The sequence below is a fragment of the Erinaceus europaeus genome, chromosome 2 (assembly GCF_950295315.1).
Source record: "Erinaceus europaeus chromosome 2, mEriEur2.1, whole genome shotgun sequence".
Taxonomy (NCBI): domain Eukaryota; kingdom Metazoa; phylum Chordata; class Mammalia; order Eulipotyphla; family Erinaceidae; genus Erinaceus; species Erinaceus europaeus.
Window position 1 is genome coordinate 37,659,170 of NC_080163.1, and position 20,887 is coordinate 37,680,056.

The 20,887-nt window shown below is 40.1% G+C and overlaps 1 protein-coding gene across 1 annotated transcript in view; it reads right to left on the bottom strand.

Moving 5' to 3' along the window:
- Window positions 1-1,364: 1,364 nt before the first annotated feature.
- The window catches only part of CDKL3 (cyclin dependent kinase like 3), a 119,050-nt gene continuing 99,527 nt past the window's right edge, over window positions 1,365-20,887 (bottom strand). The window contains exon 13 of the mRNA XM_060178112.1: window positions 1,365-1,494. The gene's annotated coding sequence lies outside the window, so the exon portion shown is untranslated. The remainder of the gene's footprint in view (window positions 1,495-20,887) is intronic.

Here is a 20,887-nt window from a genome sequence, read left to right on the forward strand (position 1 = left end):
TTGCTGCGCTACTTCCGGACTCCCTGCTTTCTCTTCGAATCTTCCATTTGTCCAACCTTTGGAGATAGCTCATAATATGGTTTAGCTCCTCTTTTGGCACTCAACTGAAAAAAAAAAAACTTATGGTGCATGACCCACACTTTCCCAAGTTATACTGTTTGAGAATAAAATGTTTCCCAGCCCATAGCCTGAGCATAACATTCTATGAAGTAGTAGTAGTGGTGGTGGTAGTAATAGTAATAGTAATAGTAATAGTAATAGTAATAGTAATAGTAATAGTAATAGTAACAGCCAAATATTTCTGAAAACAAATGACCCAATACTTTTTCCCATGTCAGGGAGTGTCAGTTGCTGTGATTTGTTTGTCCTGTGTCAGGGAAATAACCGAATGTAGAAGAGAATTTTCTTGCTCCTAGAAGGCAAGTAAGTGTAGTGTGGAGAAAAGAGAACTGTGTCTTCCACTGACAGTGTGGATGGATTTGAGCACCTCTTTTCCCATGTGCCTCCCCACACAATGGAGAGACTGAGTTATATTGCAGAGTCCTCTCTAGGATTCAATAATTCCCAAAATATAATGTATAGACATTTTCTTTTTTCAAAGACTTATTTGTTTGCTTGTTTACTAGTTTTTGATGGAAGCAGATGAAAAAGAGAGAGAACCAAAGTATCATTCTGGTACTTGCAATACTGGACCTCATGCAAGTTCAGTGTTTCAGTTATTGTGCAACCTCCTAGGATGTTAAACATTTTCTTTTTTATTGAAAAATTTACTGGTAGTTCTATGTTGACATGTATTTATAAGAAATAATACAGAGGGGGTACATTTTCCAATGATAATGTTTTATAATACCAGGGTATAATAACTCAACTGGAATATTGGTATTGATACAGTCCCATCTTATTCTGATTTTCCCAGTACTACAGGTACTCACTTGTGTGTGTATGTGTGTGTGCATTACTATACAATGGGGAATTCTAGTTTACATATCCTTTTTTTCCCCCTAGGGAAAGATACTTTTTTAAAAAATCTTTTATTTTTTGGGGAAAGATACTTAAGCTTTTCTGTGGTTCAAGTACTAGAGATGCCCAAAGTGGCTTGATTCTGAGATCTGGGTGCTATAGAAGACCATGCATACCCTGAGCTTCCTGCTCTACCTGCTGAGCTATTTCCCCAGCCACCACACACACTCCAAACCACTACAGTTCTATTTCAACAGCAACACTTAATGAGCTCCTGCCTCATGGAAGGGTAGATGCATGTGGGGGAAAGGCAGTGGGAAGAGGTGCAGAGAAATGAGGAAAAATTGCAATGTGCACAAAATATAGTCCACTAAGCTAATGCTCCAGCAGGGAAAGACAGCCCAAAAGTTAAACAAATCATTTATTAAACATGTACACAAGAGGATGGCTTTGTGGAGTGGAGCAGTTTGTGAAGTATTTCCACAGAAGCTGATGCTTGAACTAGATCTTGAAGGGTAATCCAGAATTCTTCAGCTGAGAAAAGAAGAACTATTAAAACAATCCCTTCTTAAATCATATCTATTCTAGATGTTTTGATGAAAACATAGGAAACTATGCCTATATTTGTTTGTTCTACAATGTTAAGGTGTCAAATTCTTCAACTCAGTGTGCTGATGCTGAGGTCAAAGGATTTTTTCCCCCAAGTCTATTTTCCACTGCCTTGTCCAAATTGGATACCAAATCTTGTCTGCTTAGATTAAGAAAGGCTTTTATCTCTGGCGCCTTGATCACATAAGGGCTTATATTTAAAGCATGAGTGATGAAAAGAGACCGCAGCTATGTCCCTGGCTTTGTCCCATCCCTGGGCAGCCTCCTCCTGTCCACTGATGGCTCTGGACAGCATTCCTGCAGTGGCTGATGGGAGTTAGAGCTGGCCAGAGCCAGTAGTGAAACATCTCTGTTCTCCAGTTGATTCTCTAGCCACTGGAATCTCATCTTCCATAGAGGCTCATCAGCACTCTTAGGGACTGGGTGCCCTGACTACCCCATGTCTGCCTTCCACTCTTCTATTCTAACTAGCTGGTGCAGGTTTTACCTCTGACACCCCTCAGTACCTCTTTCTCTGAAGAGTTCAGGTTCTGCACCAGACAGTTTCATTCTTATTACTGTTCTTAGGGAAATTATTCTCTCTGGTGCAGGGAGACCAAGACCTTATCATCAGGCCTTTTCTTTGTAAAGGCCCTTAGACACCCAGTTCAAGGCACCACTTATGATTTTTGCCTTAGGTAGAGAGAAAGAGAGAAAGGAGAAGGGAGGGGAGGGGAAGGAGGGAGGAGGGGAGGGGAGGAGGGAGCCCTGCAGAGCACCAAAACTTCCTTCAATGCAGTGGGGACCGGGCTCAAACTGAAACCTCACACATGGCAAACCAGCACACTATCTAAGTGAACTATTTCACTGGCCCAAGGCATCACTTCTTTTTTTTAAATTTTTTTATTTATTCTATTTATTTTTCCTTTTGTTGCCGTTGTTTTTATTGTTGTTGTAGTTATTATTGTTGTCGTCATTGTTAGATAGGACAGAGAGAAATGGAGAGTGGAGGGGAAGACAGACGGGGGAGAGAAAGATAGACACCTGCAGACTGCTTCACCGCTTGTGAAGCGACTCCCCTGCAGGTGGGGAGCCGGCGGCTCTGACCCGGACCCTTATGCTGGTCTCTGCGCTTCGCGACATGCGCTTGACCCGCTGCACTACCGCCCGACTCCCAAGGCATCACTTCTTATAACCTGTGTCCTCATGCAAGTTCTTTTTTTTTCATATTTATTAATTTTGTCCCTTTTGTTGCCCTTGTTGTTTTATTGTTGTAGTCACTATTGCTCTTATTTATGTCGTCGTTGTTGGATAGGACAGAGAGAAATGGAGGAGGGGAAGACAGAGAGGGGGAAAGAAAGATAGACACCTGCAGACCTGTTTCACTGCTTGTGAAGCGACTCCCCTACAGGTGGGGAGCCAGGGGCTCGAACCGGGATCCTTAATGCCGGTCCCTGCGCTTTGCGCCACCTGCACTTAATCCTCTGCTCTACGGCCCGACTCCCAATAATGATTTTTATACTAAAATCATTTCACTGTATAATAAAGGTCACTGTAGAAAATCTGTGAACTCTTCATAAGTTTAAGGAAGAAGCAATCCTTACACCCAGAGATGAGTGCTACAATAATTCCAGCTTTGTGTGTATATATGCATATATGTACTTATGGGAAATAAAAAAAAAAAAACTAGGTTTAGGGAGCTGGGCGATAGCGCAGTGGGTTAAACACACATGGAGCAAAGCACAAGGAACGGCATAAGGATTCCAGTTTGAGCCCCCAGCTCCCCACCTGAAGAGGGGTCACTTCCCAAGCGGTGAAGCAGGTCTGCAGGTGTCTATCTTTCTCCCCCCTTCTCTGTCCTCCTCTCCTCTCTTGATTTCTCTCTGTCCTATCCAACAACAACAACTATGACAACAATAACAACTACAACAAGTGCAACAAGGGCAACAAAATGGGAAAAATGGTTTCCAGGAGCAGTGGATTCGTAGTGCAGGCACTGAGCCCCAGTGATAACACTGGAGGCAAAAAACAAAAAACAAATAAAAAAAAGGTTTATATTGTGTCTGTTCTGTAACCTGTTTTATTCAACTAAGATATTATGAATTTGTTCCATCTACTTATATTTCCTTAGGAAACTATATATATCTTCCAGAGTTATTGCTGGGGCTCAGTGCCTGTACCATGAATCCACTGCTCCTAGAGACCATTTTTCCCATTTTGTTGCCCTTGTTGTTGTTATTGCCACTGCTATTGTTGTTGGATAGGACAGAGAGAAATCAAGAGAGGAGAGGAGGACAGAGAAGGGGGGAGAAAGACAGACACCTGCTGACCTGCTTCACCACCAGTGAAGCAACCCCCTGCAGGTGGAAACTGGGATCCTTAAGCCAGTCTTCAGCTTCCTGCGATGTGTGCTTAACCTGCTGTGCTACAATATTTTTAAAAGAATGCCTAACCTTCAAGCATATTGATGTAACTGATTTGTGCAATTAACCCTTTAGTTTGAAACTTTGTTTCCTTTGTTTATATTTACAAACACCATGATAAGTGTCTCCTCATAAGTGTTCCTTAATCTCTCTCTTTCCTAAGATAAAAGTTCATTAGTAGAATAACTGCACAAAAGACTAATACCCTGTTTTTGCTTTTATTTTATTTTATTTTAATTTTTTGCCTCCAGGGTTATTGCTGGGGCTCAGTGCCTGCATCATAAATCCATTGCTCCTGAAGGCCATTCCCCCCCCACACTTTTGTTGCCCGTGTTGTAGCCTTGTTGTTGTTATTATTGTTATTGTTGATGTTGTTCATTGTTGGATAGGACAGAGAGAAATGGAGAGAGGAAGGGAAGACAGAGGGGGGAGAGAAAGATAGACACCTGCAGACCTGCTTCACTTCCTGTGAAGTGACTCCCCTGCAGGTGGGAAGCCAGGGGCTCGAGCCGCGATTCTTACACCTGTCCTTGCGCTTGGCGCCATCTGTGCTTAACCTGCTGCACTACCGCCCGGTCCCCTGACTTTATTTTTAATGTAAGTTATACAGAATTAAATTAATCATAACCTCTAGTTCTTCATATTCTCATAACTGGTACCATGTAGACTGATATTGTTAATTTAGGTGGTAGATTTATTAATGTTAAAAATTCAATCAGTGCATGTGAATCTACTGTCCAAAATAAAACCTGGGACTTCAACAAGCAACACCAAACCATGAGGCCCTTTCATAGATGTGTATGTGTGTGTGTATGTGTGTGTTTTCATTGTTTTGGGTTACTTTTTCATCCAGATAGAGACAGAGAGAGGAGAGAATCTAGGAAAGGAGAGGTACGACAGTACTGGAGCTTCTGGTTCAATAGCACCTCCTCCCTGGTGCTGGGGTACAAACCTAAAGCACGTGCATGGTCAGGGGTAGGTGCTCTACCCCATGAGATAACGCTGGTCCGTTAAAGAAAAAAATTTTTAATTTTCTTAACTTTATTTTTATTTTTTAAAATTTTTCTTTTCTTCTCTTTTCTTTTTGCCACCAGAGTTATCCACCACGCCAGGAGGCCATTTTTTTCTTTCTATTTTTTACTTGACAGTACAGAAATTCAGAGGAATGGGGAGATAGAGAGGGAGAGAGAAAGATAGGCACCTGCAGACCTGATTCACCACTTGTGAAGTATCCACCTTGCAGGTGAGGAGTGGAGGCTTAACATGGGTTCTTGTGAATGGTGATATGTGCATTTAACCAGGAGCACCACCGCCTGCCCCCTAAATGTTCTTGACTTCATAAAAAGGATATCACACTGTCTTTAGTCTTTAGGGGTGGCTTTTCACTTAACATTACTTTGTAAAAATTCATCCTTATCATTGCATTTCACTGTAATTCAAAATAATACCCTCAGTAAACAGACCTTGAAGTATATCATCCAGGATCCCACTGATGGGCAAGTGGACTGTATCTAGGGTTTAGCTTTTTAAAAATATTTATTTATTTATTTATTCCTTTTTGTTGCTCTTTTTTTTTTGTTTAGTTATGATTGCTGTTGTTATTGATGTCGTTGTTGTTGGATAGGACAGAGAGAAATGGAAAGAGGAGGGAAAGACAGAGATGGGGAGAGAAAGACAGACACCTGTAGACCTGCTTCACGCTTGTGAAGTGATTCCCCTGCAGGTGGGAAGCCAGGAGCTCAACCTGGGTTCCTTACACCAGTTCTAAGCACTGTGCTACCACCCGACTCCTAGATTTAGCTTTTGTGAACAGCACTGCTATGAACTTTATTGTAAATGTCTCCTGTTATACAAGTGCTGTAGTTTATCTAGGAAAACAGATCCTACTCCCATCAGTCATAGGTGAGAGATCCTCTGAATGTACATTCTGGCATATCATGGATTCATGTTGTTGGGGTGTTCTCCAGATGGCTGGATCAGTCTACACCCTCCAATACTGTATACAAATGCCAATTTCCCCAAAATTCTTTCCATCTCCAGGAATCATTTAAATATTTTACCATTTAATAGGAAAAGATTAACTCTCCTTGCTGTTTTGTGGCAAGGTTCTGACTCCTCTCACAGTTGATAAAGAAGTTATTTTGATATGATATTAATATGGCACCCCTTATATATAGATATGTATGCTGTGTATATACCACACATATGTCTTGTTCACCCAACTGTTTTTACTCATTTAATTAAGTTACCAGGGTTGTTATTATCACTCTAAATCACTAGATGTTCCTACAAAGACAACATAAACAGCATATCCCTACTGATAAACATGCATACAACCTTGTTAACCCAGAACTGGTTTGAGCTCACTGTCAGTCTATACATAAGCTACAGAGAGCCTGTTTTGTGGCACAGGATTCTAATACTAAACTCCCTACCTCTAAGACTTAAATCTCTCCCCCACCCCATACGACATGTGATGAGTGACTGAACATGAAACTTAAACCTATGTGGGATAGCCTTATGAATGTGTATAAAAGCAAAGATATGGGGGGCAGGAACACGAGATAGATCACCTGGTAGCAAACACACTTTACCATGTATGAGGACCCAGATTCAAGTCTCCAGCACCACAATGGAGTATCATGCAGGGCAGGTGCTATGTGGTATCTTTCCCTCTCTGCTTCTCTCCCTCTTTCTTTTTCTGTTTCTCTAGAAGACCTCCAGAAATAGTGGAGGCCATGGAGCACAAAAGAAAAAACAATCCTGGGTCAGATAGCTATTTTACCAGGTAGAGTACATGCCTTAATATGCATGTGGCCCTGCCCTGGTTTGAGCCTTGGCACCACACAAGAAGTTCTATAGCTCCAGAGGAACTTCTGATGCTATGGTGTCCCTCCATCCCTTCCTTCCTTTACTTATTTATTCATTTGAATGAAAAAGTAGCCCAGAACAATAGAGTCGTGCATGTGTGAAACCTTGGCTCAGATAAAAAAATCCAGAAACAAAGACATGTAACATGCTAGGGGCTTGTTACTTACTCCTGGCTTGTGCAACTCCAACAATTTTTTTTTTTAAAGATATTTTTATTTACTTATTATTGGATAGAGACAGGGAGAAATTGAGAGGGGGAGGGAGAGAAAGAGGGAGAGATACAGAGAGACACTTGGAGCTCTGCTTCACCACTTGTGAAGCTTTCCCTCTGTAGGTGGGGACCAGGGGCATGAACCTGGGTCCTTGTGCCCTAAAATATGAGCATTTAATCAGATGCATCACCACCTGGGCCCCAACTCCAACAATTTCTTTCTGCTTGCAGTTCAAATGAGAATCTTTGTATTTTCACTATCATAATAAAAGATAAGGGCCCCAGGTGTGCTGATTACAAATATGACATCCCAAATGGGATCTGGGGCATGGAAGGCAGACCTTGACATGGACACTGAGGACTGGTTGCTGTGCTCTTTGCTTGGTAGGTTCTAGATGAGTGGTGTCTGCTCAGTGGCACCTGTTCCTGAGTTCCCTTGACTAGGAAGTTTGAGTGGCAGAAATGAAAAGGGCTACTCTGTACTGGTGATGGGCTGGTGGCAGCCTCAGTGCCATATATGTGTCATTTGAAAATTGACATCTTGACTCTGAGGACAAAATAGACAAATAAGTGACAATTCAAGGCCCCTGATGCTAGACAGACATTCAATCTACTCAAAGCATTTTCTTTGGAAATAATTATGTGATTTGGGTCATCAGGTTTATATCCCAAATTGTAGTCTTTGAAAGTATATCTTAAAAGAACTGTAGTCATTTTGGATATGAAATTATGAAAAAGTTTAGAGAGCTCTCAATCTAAATATCTTAGTAGAGAAAGATTATACCAGTTTTTAAAGAAAAGATCTACTTATGTCTATTTGTATGTTTACATTTCAAGCTGAGCTGTACATTTCATCATTTTTGCTATAGCACTAATTCATATATGATATGTTATAGAATAGTGGGCTCATTACATTATTGGTCTCATTATAATTATACCACAATGGACTAACGTCTACTGCTGACAATTTGGCTGATCATGAATACCTCCTAAGAAGTTAAAGCTGGTGGTAGCATGATCCAGTGAAGTGTACATGTTACCATGTAGAACAATGCAAGTTCAATCCCTCCCCCCACTCCATCTTCAGGGGAAAGCTTCATGAGAGGTGGAGCAGTGCTGCAGGTATCTATTTTTCTCGTTTCCCTCCTCTCTCTATTTCTCTGTATCTGTCATATTAAAAATAAAAGAAAGAAAAGAAAAAAATGGCTGTGGAAAGTGATGGAATTCTGAAAGCACAGAGCTCCAGCTATAGTAGCCCTGGTGGCCAAAAAATTTTAAAGTAATAATTAAAAAGGAGCTAAAATTAGTATTACAAGGTCAAAAGAAGAGTTAAAAACTGTCAGGGGAATTACCATACTGTTTTTGAAAAGTGGAAAAAATACAAGTTATAGATTAATGTCCAACTACTTATGACAAAACCTAACTAATAGGTAAAATTCTTGAGGAAGAGAAAAATTTAAATAGTAATTACCTTAGACTTCTAATTGTAAAAAAATATACCCCGAAACTCTTAGGAGAAAGCTTGCCTTTTTATTTCTTATCTCCTTGAAGTTGTTCAGCAAGTCAGTCTTACAAATGTGAATGCTGCCCACAGAAACTAAAGGAAAAAAATGAGAACAGAGCCTTTTTAATATACAGACTAAAGAGATATTTAGTTTTCTAAAGCCTTGACTGTTTAGTTTTCATTAGAAATTAAAAAAAAAAATCAAAGGAATTGAAAAAAGGGATGGGTATAAATAGTAAATATAGAGAACAGAATGGTTTCTGGATAAGGAAAAATAAAAAAAAATGTGAATTCACTAAATGACTAAGTCATTCTACTAGAATATTGATATCTAAACTTAGTTTATTTTTTAAAATTTTTATTGAAGAAAAACTAAGCATTTGAGTTTTTCCAGTAAAATGTGTCTTGCATTATCAAGAAAAGTATTATAAGGAAATGTGTTTTACCAAATGATGAGAATTTGTATGTCTTCAAATTTAAAGAAACACTGGTATGATGAACAGTTCACATTATTTTTCAATTTTAAAAATGAAGTTTTAGGGTTATTAATATCTGAAATTCAGATGAATGAAAATAAGGAGACAACTGTATATAGCAAAATAAAATGTGTTCTCAATAATAAAAGCCCTAACATTTTTGTTAAGGAAAAAGAAGAAACTCTTGTCTCATGATGAAACTTTATTTTTGAAATAGGATAAAGACATAAGACAGAATGTAAAAGTAAAAGAAATATGTAGAAGTTTGTGAGAAATGAATCTTAGGGTAAGAAATTGTATGGTCAAGCTGAATAAAATTAAATTGTTATAAGGATTTTAAAAATTAAACTTCAACATATATACTCATGTACACACTTTATTTTGCTTTTATTAATTATTTAGTCTCTGAAGCTTCACCACTCTAGGCTGACTTTTTTAAAAAATTTGCTTCCCGCCCCTTTTGTTGCCCTTGCTGTTTTGTTGTTGTAGTTATTGTATTTGTTGTTATTGATGTCGTCTTTGTTGGACAGGACAGAGAGAAATAGAGAGAGGAAGGGAAGACAGAGAGGGGTGAGAAAGATATACATCTGCAGACCTGTTTCACTGCTTGTGAAGCGACTCCCCTGCAGGTGGGGAGTAGGGGTCAGGAACCAGGAGCCTTACTCTGGTCCTTGCGCTTCGCACCACGTGTGCTTAATCTGCCACGTGTGCTTAATCTGCTGCGCTACCTCCTGACTTTTGCAGATAGAAGGACAGAGACAAGAGTCAGAGAAAGAAAGAGAAAGATGCCATAACACCAAAGCTTTCTTCAGTGCAGTGGGGTCACGCTTGAACCTGAGCCGTTCCCATAACAAAGCAAGTGCACCATTCAAATGAGGTAAAATTTCTAATTAACTTTTTTTTTTTTAAAAAAAAGATTTTATTTATTCGTTAATGAGAGAACATCATTCTGGAACATATGATGTCAAAGATCAAACTCAGGACCTCATGCTTTAATTTAGTTACTTATTGCCACCAGGATTATTGCTGGGGCTCTGTGACTGCATAAAGAATCCATTGCTCTTGGTGGTCATTTTCCCTCCCTCCCTCCCTCCCTTTCTTGCTCCCTTCCTTCCTTCCTCCCTCCCTCCCTTCCTTTTTTTCCCCTCTTCCTTCCATCCTTTTCTTCTCCTTATTTGATGGAAACAGAGAGAAATGGAGGGGGTGTCCGAAGAAGTGGAGAAAAAGAGAGTCACTTGCAGCTCTGCTAGGCTACTCATGTTAATGGGGACTTGGGGCTTGAAACTGGGTCCTTACACATGGTAATGTGTGTGCCTGTACCAGGTGTACCACCACCTTTAAACTTCATGGGAAGCACTGTTACATGATGAAAACGGTCTAACTTTCTTTTTTTTAAAATTTTTTTAAAATATTTATTTTATTTATTTATTCCCTTTTGTTGCCCTTGTTGTTTTATTGTTGTAGTTATTATTGTTGTTGTCGTTGTTGGATAGGACAGAGAGAAATGGAGAGAGGGAGGGGAAGACAGAGAGGAGGAGAGAAAGATAGACACCTGCAGACCTGCTTCACTACCTGTGAAGCGACTCCCCTGCAGGTGGGGAGCCGGGGTTCGAACCGGGATCCTTATGCCGGTCCTTGTGCTTTGCGCCACCTGCGCTTAGCCCGCTGCACTACAGCCCGACTCCCTCTAACTTTCTTAGTATATATGTAAACATTAATATGGTTGTTCTAAAATTATAATTTCAGGGAGTCGGGCGGTAGCACAGTGGGTTAAGCGCACGTGGCGCAAAGTGCAAGGACCAGTAAGGAACCTGGTTCAAGCCCCCGGCTCCCCACCTGCAGGGGAGTCGCTTCACAGACGGTGAAGCAGGTCTGCAGGTGTCTTTCTCCCTCTCTGTCTTCCCCTTCTTTCTACATTTCTCTCTGTCCTATCCAACAACGACGACATTAACAACAACAACAATAATAACTATAACAAGAAAACAACTAGGGCAACAAAAGGGAATAAAGAAAATAAAGAGGGGAGTCGGGCTGTAGTGCAGCGGGTTAAGCGCAGGTGGCGCAAAGCACAAGGACCGGAATAAGGATCCCGGTTCCAACCCTGGCTCCCCACCTGCAGGGGAGTCGCTTCACAGGCGGTGAAGCAGGTCTGCAGGTGTCTATCTTTCTCTCCCCCTCTCTGTCTTCCCCTCCTCTCTCCGTTTCTCTCTGTCCTATCCAACGACGACGACTACAACAATAAAACAACAAGGGCAACAAAAGGGAATAAATAAATAAAATTAAAAAAAAAGAAAATAAAGAAAAAAATTATAAGAATTTCCAAGAATCTAGTATATTCTGGTTTAATGTTATTGCTGGTCAATTCTGGTTATTAATTCTATAACACTTTAAGCAACAAAACTGAATTTCTCTTACAATTGTATTATAGTAAAATCTTTAATTTAAAAATCATTTTAATATCTTTCACCATTTGCACAAGTTACTAATTCTAATACTTTATGTTCAGAGTAATTCACAGGAAAAGCAGTTTTATAAATACTCTAGTATACAGGTTGATTGTGAGACTAAGAATAAGAAACTTCTGCATTTATAGAAAAACTGAGTTTACATGATTTCTAACAAAAAAAAAAGATTTTCTACATGTGACTAAATGAACTAAAGAGAAACAAAATTTTTCTGACTTTTTTGTTTGAAAATTTTTTTTTCAAAATTTAAGTGTTGCCTTTTTTTAAAAAAAGAATTTATTTATTTATGAGAAAGAGGCAGAGAGAGAGAAAGAACCAGACATCACTCTGGTACATGTGCTGCCAGGGATTGAACTTAGGACCTCATGGTCAAGAATCCAATACTTTATCCACTGTGCCACTTCCCAGACAACAAGTGCTGCCTTTTTTAAAGCTGACTGTGACTTGCAGCAGCATAGTGAACTACATCTTTTTGTGAGTATAACTGAATATGTACTTTCTCTCTTCCTAATACCACCATGCTATAAAAAGTTTAAGTATTCTTATATATCATGGTAATATGGTCATTTGCATAAATTCAAGAACTCTTTTTAAAAAATAGTTTTATTTTTCACAAGTAGAACCTGAACTGGAATTGGTGTATTGCACCAAAGTAAAAGATTCTGGGGTGGGTGGGTGGCGAGAATATAGATCCAAGAAGGATAACAGAGGACCTAGTGGGGGTTTTGTTATATGGGAAACTGGGGAATGTTATGCATGTACAAACTATTGTATTTACTGTTGAATATAAAACGTTAATTCCCCAATAAAGAAATAAAAAAATAATGAAATTAAAATTTTTTAATTTCTTATTGAATAGAGACTGAGAAATTGAGGGGAGATAGAGAGGGAGAGAGACAGAGAGACACCTGCAGACCTGCTTCATCACTCGCAAAGCTTTCTCCCTGCAAGTAGGGTCTAGGGGCTTGAATGTAGGTTCTTGGCACACTGTAATGTGTGCACTCAACCAGGTGTGCCACCACCTGGCTTCAAAACTATTTTTATTTCTTTGTTATTTTATTTGTTTGTTATTGCCACCTCCCAGACCAGAAAATTCAAGTTTACTTTTCATTATTTATTTATTTTAACCAGAGCACTTCTCAGCTCTAGCTTTAGTCAGTGTGAGAGAATGAACATGGGATCTTTGGTACCTGATGCATAAAAGTCTACTTTCATAATTATGCTAGCTCCCAGTCCTAAAATTGCAAGTTTAAACTGCCTTAAATCTGACTATATATTGTTATTAAAAAAAAGAAATCTCAGGGAATCAGGCGGTAGCACAGCAAGTTAAGCGCACGTGGCTTGAAGCGCAAGGACTGGCTTAAGGATCCCAGTTCGAGCCCCAGGGCTCCCCACCTGCAAAGGAGTCGCTTCACAGGTGGTAAAGCAGGTCTGCAGGTGTCTATTTTTCTCTCCCACTCTCTGTCTTCCCCTCCTCTCTCCATTTCTCTCTGTCCTATCCAACAACGATGACATCATCAACAACAATAATAACTACAACAACAATAAAATAAGGGCAACAAAAGGGAAAATAAATAAATGTAAAAAAAATCTCACCTCAGATGTGAGGAATTGTATACATATGCACACTCATACAGGTTTGGTACTATACTCCTCAAATCATGTATCATTGTAAATTAATATTAAGTCAATTAAAGCAGAAGAAACTCACCCATAGAACATGAATATTTGAAAGTAATTGAAAAAGACTCTCACATATTAGACTTTAAGGACACCACTCTTTATTTCTGAATTGGGCTAAGTGAGCCTCCTTCATTAAAGATAAAAATGATAAAAACACTGTCAAAAGTACTCGGTTTAATTAAAATCAGATAGCAAAATATTTAGGACTGGGATGCCTAATATCTCAGGTTCTCACTCTTACTGGGGAGGGAGATTTAGAAGAGTCAGTTTAAAACCTATCTGATACCACACAGCTGCCAGCCAGAAGCAGTTGAATACAGTAACCCTCCTTGTTCTCCCAGATTTGTCCTCTACAAATGGCTTCAACATTTTTTTATTTAAAGACCTAGATTCCTTGACAGTTGGAGCTTCTGTGAAGTTATCTCCCCACACTACCCCAATATGGCAGACAGTAGGCAAATGATAAACTGGCCCCTTCTCCTTTGACTCCAATTTAGGATTAAATTGCCAATAACCAATGGAGGAATTGATATGTCACCTCTTAAAAATGTCCATCTAGAGGTAAAGCAGTGGTGTACTCTGTAAAGTGTACACATTACTGTGCACAAGGACCAAATTTCAAGCCCTGCTGGGGAGGGGGGAGTTCCATGAGTGATGGAGCAGTACAGCAGGTGGCTATCTTTCTTCCTCTTGATCTTCCCCTTCCCTCTCAATTTCTGTCTCTATCCGATAAAATAAACATTTAAAAATTTTAAGACAAAAATATATATCTAACAGCTGGGAGACAGTTCACCTAGTAGAGCATAACCTTACCATATGAAAAGCTTTGGTATTCCCACATGGAAATACTATGAATGGCACCAGGAGAGCTCCATGATGGTGGAGCAAGGCCTTAGTGTCTTATCCTTTCTCTGTGTTCATCTTTCCCTCTCTTTTCTCTCATATATATATATATATATATATATATATATATATATATATATATATATATATGCATCACACTCGGTTAAGTTCACAAGTTACCATGTACAAGGACCTGGGTTCAAGAGCTGTCACCTACAGAAGAAAACTTCATGAACGGCGAAGCAGTGTTGTAAGGATCTCTCTCTGCTTCTCCTCCTTCTTTTTCCTCTTCTCCTTCTTCCTCATCTCCTCCTCCTCCTCCTTCTCCTTCTCCTCCCCTCCTCCATCTTCCTTTTTTTTTTTTTAACCAGATCACTGCTCAGCTCTGGCTTATGGGGGTGTGGGGGACTGAACCTGGGACTTATTAGGAGCCTCAGGTAGGAGAGTCTCTTTGCAAAACCATTATGCTATTCACTCCCACCCATTCTCTCTACTGTACATATACATATATAAGCATATACCTATATTTATCTATTAGAGAGGTAGTTATGTTTACTTTTAAACATAACTTTTCTATATCAGGTTACCAGGGATATTATACCCTAAATTTCCAAATGTTCCTTCAAAGTTAACATAAATATGGATTGTGAGAAAAGTCATGACACATTTTTGCATAGAAAAACAGAAAAATACACTGTGACTTTTCCAGCAAACCAAGAGATAAACATGAATAGAATCTTGTTAGACCAGAACTGGCTTAACTCACTGTCAGTCCATGCACAAGTAACAGTGCTCTATATTGTGGCACAGAATTCTAACTAGAATACTAAATTCCTCACCTCCATTCCTGATTGAACCCAGATAATATTTAACATGTTAAATGACTGAGCATGCTTATCTGTCATTTTCCTGAAATTTAATAAGTATGTATAATTTCCTATGAATATTTAGATCCAGATTAAAAAGAAAACCTGTTACAATTAGGGTACTTTTTTTTTTTTTGTCAGATAAATGACCTTATGCCTGATTTGTGTAAGCCAAATAAGCATGTCCTTTCTGTTACAAAACAGATTGGTTTCTTAGTGTTTCCACTGTCAGGCACAAAAGACAAGGACTCTCTGGGTCTTGTTTATAGTCACAGTTTGGCTCAAAGAACAATTCTCAGCCTGATAACTTCTTGGCATTTTGGGGACTGATTTCTCAGTGGCTCAATTTGCTTTCCCATGTCCTTAAAGAGGTGACAAAGTTATAAAGAGGGAGTTGGGGGAAGATGTCAGGATGGGAAATAAGCCCAGCTCAGCACAGAGTAAGCTTATCTTCAAGTCCCAGCCCCTGCCAGTATCAGGCCACTCCCTCCACCCAAGAAAATCCAGTATAATGTTATCCTTTGTCATATGAATTGACAAATTTAAATCTCTTTCCTAGCTTTGTAATAAAAGAAATTTCTATTTTGGATTTAGTGACATCGCCACAACCAAGCAGAGAGCAGTAGGTTGCAGCATCAGTTAATAGTCTCTCTTCCAGGGAGAAAATCCACAAGCAAGCAGAAGGACCTTCAATATATATATAATATATAAAATATTTATTTTCCCTTTTGTTGCCTTGGTTTCTTTCATCGTTGTTGTGGTTATTATTATTGTTATTGATGTTGTTGTTGTTGGATAGGACAGAGAGAAATGGAGAGAGAAGGGGAAGACAGAGAGGAGGAGAGAAAGATAGACACCTGCAGACCTGCTTCACTGCCTGTGAAGCAACTCCCCTGCGGGTGGGGAGCTGGGGGCTTGAACCGGGATCCTTATGCCGGTCTTTGCGCTTTTCCCTTCAAAGTATATTATCATCTGCATAGCAAGATGCAGCCTGTGAGCCTGTCTTTCTGCTAACAGATATTTATCAGTGCTTAAACTCGAAAACTACCTAATCTTCAGAGTAAGCAGATGAATTAATCTTGAACAATCAGACTTCTTAATTCTAACCAACTTTCCCACAATTTATGAATTTTTCCTCATTATCAAAAGCTAGACTAGGTATTGTCAGGGAAGAGAATTTTGCCTTTAAGGGAGTGTCTAGCTACCCAAAATTACACCCAATACCTAAAACATCTGCCTAAGGTTTGCTTTCCTCCAAAAATCTTTTGTCTGGCAGAAGACTCCTGAAATTAACTGAGAGCAACTTCATAATTTATAATTATATATTGGCACCATTGGCATCTTTTAGTACATAATCATAACCAAGAAGAATGAGACAGAGATCAAGTCCCCTTGTTTCTCTTTTGTTAAACCGTTATTTTTATTTTGGTTCATACCAGGGTATCAGACCTGTGCCATTTCATCATTCCTAGCAGAATCTTTGTTCCTACCCCAGTCCTGCTTTTAAAATTTAAGATGGGGGTGGGGGGGGGGAAGGAGAGAAACCATGGCCAGCACTTGCTATGACATGGTGTTACCATGTTGTGCTGAGGGCTTGAATTTAGGCTCTCACACTTGGTAAAGTGTGTGCTCTGCTGGGTGAACTATGTCCTGACTGCTGTCAGAATATTTATTTTATTTTAAGAGATACAGAAAGAAAACTACACACACACACACACACACACACACACACACACACACAGAGAGAGAGAGAGAGACCAACCGGGAACACTCAGCTCTGGCTTATAATGGTGCCAGGGATTGAAGCTGGGACCTCAGAGCCTCAGACATGAAAGTCTTTTGCGTAGCCAATATGCTGTCTCCACAGCCTAGTCTTTTTTTTTTTTTTTGCCTCCAGGGTTATTGCTGGGGCTCAGTGCCTACACCACAAATCCATTGCTTCTGGAGGCCATTATTCCCCCCCCCCCCGTTGTTGTCCTTGTTGTTGTAGCCCTGTTGCGGTTATTGTTGTTGTTGTTGATGTCGTTCGTTGCTGGATAGGACAGAGAGAAATGGAGAGAGGAGGGGAAGACAGAAAGGAAGAGAGAAAGACAGACACCTGCAGACCTGCTTTACCGCCCGTGAAGCGACTCCCCTGCAGGTGGGAGCCGGGGGCTTGAACCAGGATCTTGTGTGCTTAACCCGCTGCGCTACCGCCCGACCCCCCCATCATTTTTTAATGGCAAATTTCAAATATGCACAAAAAGTAGAAATAATAATGTAATAGGTCTCTATGTACATATCTGGTTCCCACAGTTATCTCCATTTTAAAATAAATGTAAAGAAAATCATAAATATTTTTATATTTGAGTATGTGTCTGTAAGAAATTAGTTTTTTTTGTGATCTGGGGCTCATATTCAGCTATCGAGGGGTGGTTTATAGTCAACAATGTTTATACACCTTTCCCATATTTGGGAGCTACTGTCTTCCCTGATCAGTTTTCTGGTCCTTTTTCCAGCCATGACATCATCTCCCCAGACAATAACTTGGATTCACCTGCATATCAAATTTCAGGCTCAGGCGGAAAAATAAAACAACTAGGATTGCCACAGGCCCTTTGGAGTATAACTAAAATATGCCTACTAGCTATCTACAAAACAGAGAAACCTGCTCCTCCCCAACTCTTTATATGGACTACTCCTGCCTTTAGGTTCATGATTAGTCAACAATTTGTTTGGCTTTGTATGTTAACTCTCTTTTCAGCCACAAGGTTCCAGATGCTAGCATAATGCCAACCAGACTTCCCTGGACAGACAACCCCACCAATGTGTCCTGGAGCTCCGATTCCCCAGAACCCCACCCCACTAGGGAGAGAGAGAGAGAGGCAGGCTGGGAGTATGGATCGACCTGTCAACAGCCATGTTCAGCAGGGAAGCAATTACAGAAGCCAGACCTTCCACCTTCTGCATCCCATAATGGTCCTGGGTCCAGACTCCCAGAGGGCTAAAGAACAGGAAAGCTATCAGGGGAGGGGATGGGATACAGAGATCTGGTGGTGGGAATTGAGTGGAGTTGTACCCCCCTTATCCTGTGTTTCCTTTTTATAAATAAAATAAAAAATGGGTGTTTTTTTTTTTTTTTTTTTTGCTATTTTATTTTTGAGAGAGATACAGAGAGAAAGAAATAGACTGAAAGAGAGAAAGAGTGGGAAAGACAGGCTTGAATCTCAACTGAGAGCAAACTAGGCTCATTATCCAGGTGAATCAGTCTGCTTTTCCATTCAGATAGAGAAAAAGGGGGGTGAAAGTGATAAAGCTGACAACAGTGCCGTGGCCCTCCCACATGATGCCAGGACTCAAACCTGGGCTGGGTGCATGGGAGGGCAGTTACCCTAATTGGTCACATACACATTTAAAAAAAAAATCAGAAAGGTAATGATGTATTTTATCTTTGTTTCTTTTTTAAAAATATTAATTTTTTTACTATTAAAGACAGAGAGAAATTGAGATATAGATAAGATAGATAGATAGATATTGAGGTCCTGAGTTCAATCCCTGGCAGCACATGTACCAGAAAGATGTCTGGCTCTTTCTCTCTCTCCTCCTATCTTTCTCATTAATAAAATAAAAAATAAAATATTAAAAAAAAGAAACCAAGACACTCTGTTCCTATAACAGAGAGCCCAGTTTGATTAATCCATTGCCAGCCTTGGCTATAGACAAAAAAAAAAAAAAAAAAAAAAGAGGATGCAAAATTCATATGAAACCAGGCCAGACAATTAAGGTTTTCCTTTTTTCCTTTTCTGTCCCCATTCTTTCCTAATATAGCCTTTATATTTGATTAAATGCCCAGGGAAGTAAACTCTTTTATTTGTATTTATGGCTATCAGGAAATAACAATGTAGTAAAGCAAAGCAATTTCAAAGGATTTTAAGAACCTGGATAACATCATTCCTGAGTTTGATAACAGCATGCATATTATAAGGCAGTGCACACAGCCCAGATGTAAAGATTTGATTTTATATATATATATATATATATATATATATATATATATATATATATATATGTATGTTTGTTTTGCCTCCAGGGTTATTGCTGGGGCTCAGTGCATGGATTATGAATCCATGATTCCTAGAGGTCATTTTACCCCATTTTGTTGCCCTTGTCATTGTTGTTATTGCTGCCACTGCTGTTGTTATTGGATAGGACAGCGAAATTGAGAGGAGGAGGAGAAGATAGAGAGGGAGAGAAAAAAACGGCTGCAGAGGCCACCCCATCAGCTGGGGCCCTATTCCGGGAGTCCTGAGATTCCCAAACAGACATGATGGGCCTAGACCTCAAATCCCTCTCTCCATTGTTACTGGTCATCTCTATCAGGAACAACAAAATAGACCCCTTTGTGGGTCCCCATAGGACCTTGCCCTCAACTTGGATCAACAACGGTAGAGAATGTTCCATCCTCTGAAGGGAGGATAGACAACATACTCTATGCTACACCTGAGGAAGATGGGTCGATATTGGGTTAGCTTGGAATGTTCCTACTCATGACCACAGAATGTGAGCTCAGATCTACAGGGATGCAGAGGTCACATAGGCTCCTAAGCTGAATATGGGCCCCAGACCAAATCAAATTGATGGGGTTTACAGTCAACAACAATTATACCCCTTTCCCATATTGGGGAGCTACTCTCTTCCCTGATCCAATTTCCTGTTCCTTTTCCAGCCATGAAATCATCTCCCCAGACAATAACTTGGATCCACCTACATATCATATTTCAGGTACAGGGGAAAAAAAAACAACTAGTATAGCCACAGGCCCTTTGGAATATAACTAAAATATGTCTACTAGCTATCTACAAAATGGAGACCCCCCCCCAACCCAACTCTTCATCTGCACTATTCCAGCCTTTAGGTCCATGATTGTTCAACAATTTGTTTGGCTTTGTATGTTAACTCTCTTTTCAGTTACCAGGTTCCAGATGCCAGCATGATGCTGACCAGACTTCCCTGGACAGAAGACCTCACCAATGTGTCCTGGAGCGCCACTTCTCCAGAGCCCCACCCTACTAGGGAAAGAGAGAGGCAGGCTAGGCGTATGGATCCACCTGTCAATGCCCATGTTCAGTGTGGAAGCAATTACAGAAGCCAGACCTTTCACCTTCTGCATCCCACAATGACCTTGAGTCCATTCTCCCAGAGGGATAAAGAATAGGAAAGCTATCAGGGGAGGGGATGGGATACGGAGATCTGGTGGTGGGAACTGTGTGGAGTTGTACCCCTCTTATCCTATGGCTTTGTCAATGTTTTCTTTTATTTATTTATTTATTTTTATATTTATTTTATTTATTTATTCCCTTTTGTTGCCCTTGTTGTTTTATTGTTGTAGTTATTATTGTTGTTGTCGTTGTTGTATAGGACAGAGAGAAATGGAGAGAGGGAGGGGAAGACAGAGAGGAGGAGAGAAAGATAGACACCTGCAGACCTGCTTCACCGACTGTGAAGCGACTCCCCTGCAGGTGGGGAGCCGGGGTTTGAACCAGGATCCTTATGCCGGTCCTTGTGCTTTGCGCCACCTGCGCTTAGCCCAATGTTTTCTTTCTAAAATAAAAAACTTAAAAAACAAAACAAACAAACAAACAAAAAACGCCTGCAGACCTGCTTCACCTCTCATGAAGCGACCCCCTGCAGGTGGGAAGCCTGGGGTTCCAACAGGGATCCTTATGCCAGTCCTTGCACTTTGCGCCATGTGTGTTTAACCTGTGGCACTACTGCCTGGCCTCTGATAATGATATTTTTTATGATTTGTTTTTAAACATATTATTATTTTTAAATTTGCAGAGAGAAATTGAAAGAGGGAATTAAGAAGGGAGAAAGAGAGACATCTACAGCACTGCTTCACTGCTTGTGAAGCTTTCCCCCTGCAGGTGGGGACCAGGGGCTTGAATTTGTGTCCCTGAACATCATGATGTGTGTGCTCAACCAGATGCGCCACTGCGTGGCCCTGACAATGAGAAT